The sequence below is a fragment of the Chelonoidis abingdonii genome, chromosome 22 (genome assembly GCF_003597395.2).
Source record: "Chelonoidis abingdonii isolate Lonesome George chromosome 22, CheloAbing_2.0, whole genome shotgun sequence".
In the NCBI taxonomy this organism is placed as follows: Eukaryota; Metazoa; Chordata; order Testudines; family Testudinidae; genus Chelonoidis; species Chelonoidis abingdonii.
Window position 1 is genome coordinate 6,515,621 of NC_133790.1, and position 3,765 is coordinate 6,519,385.

Below are 3,765 nucleotides of genomic sequence, written 5' to 3' on the forward strand. Positions count from 1 at the left end.
CAAAGGTATTGAGGGGATTAAATATAGGGAAACAGGAGAAGAAGTGGATAAATTAAACTTTCCTCCTGTGCACTCCAATTTAGTCCTTTTTCCTAAAATAACTTGAAAAAATGCTACAGGCACAAATTTGTATGCCTTCTCATAATATCCTGTGTAGATTTGCATGGTTGCAAGTTTCTAGGCAAGTGGAAAAAGTTTTTCATCTCCAACAAATAAGCAAAAATTGAATTAACATCCTATTATGTCACATTCTTGAAAGTACCCAAAGACCAAAATTCTGGAGTGCTTGGCAATAAAAGGCAAGTGTGCTTTTTTTCATTGTGATGATAAATTGACTAATGGAGAAATCCGTCACAGAAGACTTACTAATGTTTATTAGTGTCCAGTAGTATGGTGGTGTGATCTTGTGTTTAATTTAAACTCTAATACAGTGATTTTTCTCAATCTTTTTTTCATTTGTGGAACATAAAAAAAAAAAGTCAAATGGATGTGTGGACCCTTTGGGAAATCTTAGACATAGTCTGCAGATCCTAAGGGCTCTACGACCACAGGTTGAAAAACACTGCTCTGATAGATTTGCTGAAACAGAAGACATGTATTTATCACAGACATATGGAATCATGAAACTTAAGTATTGAAAATGGAGAAATTGCTCTGCATCATCTTTTCCACAACTTTCCTAAGTTCCTAAACTGGATTTGCTCATAAAGAAATTGCTCCAAATACTAGTCATTTTGACTTCAAGCAGACTAAGAAATGGTATGTTCCATTTGTATGTCAAAGTTGTGAGATAGTAATTTCACTGTTGAAAAAGTTGGAAGTTTATCAAATGAAACGCGTATTTTTTTCAACCAATTAGCAGGAACAAAGTGAGTGAGTATTAGATTAAATGTGTGTAAAAGGGAGAGTTACTTCTCACTTAATTTCTATTTCCTTTAAGTAAGTGCTCAAGCTATTTGGGAGTAGGGGGAAAGGAGCATTTGAATATAAAGATTTATGCTTGTCAATCCATAGAAGTTGTAAAAGATTTTCCCATACTGAAGAATGTGCTATTTTTAGTCAGTGACTGACACGAGAACCTTATTTCCAAGCCAGTTTGGTTCTGTCTAGGGCCCTAACAAATTCACGGCCATGAAAAATGTCATGAACTGTGATATCTGGTCTCCCCCCAAGAAAGCTGGTCTTTTGTGTGTTTTTACCCTATACTACACAGGTTTCACATGGGAGACCAACGTATCTCAGATTCGGGGTCCTGACCAAAAAGGGAGCTGCAGGGGAGTCATGGTATTGCCACCCTTATGCGCTGCCTTCAGAACTGGACGACTGGAGAGCAGCAGATGGCCTGGCACTCAGCTCTGAAGCAGCACCCCACCAGCACCAACACGGAACTAAGGGTGGCAATACCATTACCATAATGTACCACCCTTACTTCTGTGCTGATGCCTTCAGAACTGGGCAGCCAGAGAGTGGTGGTTGCTGACTGAGGGCTCAGCTCTGCAGGCAGCAGCCGAGAAGTAAGGGGACACTACCATACCATGTCATTCTGCGCTGCTGCTGGCAGCGGTTCTGGCTTCAGAGCTGGGCTCCTAGCCAGAGCCACTGCTCTACTGCTGCCCAGCTCTAAAGCAGCGCCGCCGCTGCCAGCAGCATGCAGAAGTGAGGGTAGCAGTACCACAACTCCCCCTACAATAACCTTGTGACTCCCACAACTCCTTTTTGGGTCAGGACCCCTACAGTTACAACACCATGAAATTTCAAATTTAAATAGGTGAAATTTGTGATTTTAAAAATCCTATGACCATGAAATTGATCAAAATGGACTGAATTTAGTAGGGTCCTACTTGTATCCTTTAAGGGCAATCTGCCATGCTTGATATAAGCAAAAATGATGAGCTTTGTGGAGTACTTTTCCCCACCCCTGTTAAATCTAGTGATATCTGTCTTCTGAAGAAAGAAGCCATAGGCTGAAAACTTAAAGTAACATTTTCAAGAAATCACTGGCCAAAGGGGAGAGAGCTCTGCTGTGCCTGCTACCTAGGCATTTAGTAAAAGTATAACCATAGCTTTTTGGTGGTCTGTTCTCAGTTCCTACCTTTCTACCAGACAGGGCAAGGTAGCTATACAGGTTCTTCTAGCTAATTTCTGAGCACAGGCTACGGGTAGAGATTTGCAGTTTTATTATGTGTAATAAGTAACATCAATAAACAATGCTACATACAGGCACTGTCATCTGAAATATAGGTTTTATTTCTTATACCAGTTGGAAAGTCCTATATTTGCTTCTTTAAGAACTACTGTTAATATTTTGTATTTCTAGAGCGTCCTCAGAAGATCTTGAACAGCTTTTAGGAGCCTTTTCACGACAGGAGAGTAAAATTAGCCTCAGACCCCATGCATATATGTACATTATTGGGACCTCATTTTGATGGGCACTGGACAAAGACACAATAACACAATTCCTGTTTAAAGAGGTTACATTTTGAAAACAAAGGAAAAGCAGAACACACACAAACTGATCAAAGCATGAAATGAGTCTCATTAGTTCCACTGGTGTTATTTTGCAAAATAAAATATGGCCACTGCTCTTCTATTAAACCAGTTGTGGGCAACCTGTGGCCCATGGGCCACATGCAGGCTGTCATGGTAATCCACTGGAGCTGCCACAGTTTGTTTACATTTACACACCTGCTTGCAGCTCCCAGTGGCTGTGGTTCACCGTTCCTGGCCAATGGGAGCTGCGGGAAGTGGTACGGGCTGCAGGAATGTGCTGGCCGCCGCTTCCCACAGCTCCTATTGGCCGGGAATGGCAAACCGCGACCATTGGGAGCTGTGGGCGGCCTTGCAAATGTAAACAAACTCTGGCGGCTTGGCAGCAGATTACCTTGACGGGTCTGCATGTGGCCTGCAGGTTGTCCTCTACTGTATTAAACCCCACATCTATACTGCTTCCTGACACTTCCTTTGGAGCAGGGGTTAGAAGCAGGTTTGGCCAACTTATGTGTCTCATGCTAGAAAAAGAAATTTAAGACAACTCATGCACAGGGGAAAGTTGGATCTGAGAGCCTTGATTAAGTTCCTACATTTGTTACGCCAAAAACACTAGAAGGGTTATTTTTATTTATCATCTGCCAGAGATGTACACAGTACTTCTCAGAGAAATAGGACTGTTCCTTGCCCATGGACCTGCCAATCTACATGAGGGACAAGACAGACAAGTCAGATTATAAAATACAAGATGCAGATTAAGAAAATTGTGTTGCACCGTTTCACAGGTTTGTCACAGTAGTGCAAATTTTAACATTTCCTTCTCCATGCCCCTCTGGATTTTCCCTTTACTCATGCTTACAGCCAGTTACCTGTTGCCCAGTGCATGGGGTTCCAAGGTTTTATCCAAGAGAGACACCTCCTGTGGTTCTTGCCTCCACTTTGGAGGTTGCTGTGAGCTGCACGTCTCAGGGAGTCTTCAAATCCAACCCAAATCATCCCCTCTGGACTACAAATCCCAGCATACAATGCGCCGCCGGGACCCTAGTATGCAGGTGGGTAGAAATCCCAACATGCAACGCTCCTTTTTGCTTGTAACCCCCCCATGGTCTCTAATCCGCAATGATTCAGTTGTGCTGTTGCATGCCGGGATTTGCAGTCTTTGAAGGCCATCGCCACTCTACGGCGACGAGGCTGTTCCGGTTGGAGATCCCGCTTTGCCTCTCCTCCCCCACCCTCCCTTCGTGTTGTGAGTGGCTGAGGTGGCCGTTACCTCTGCTC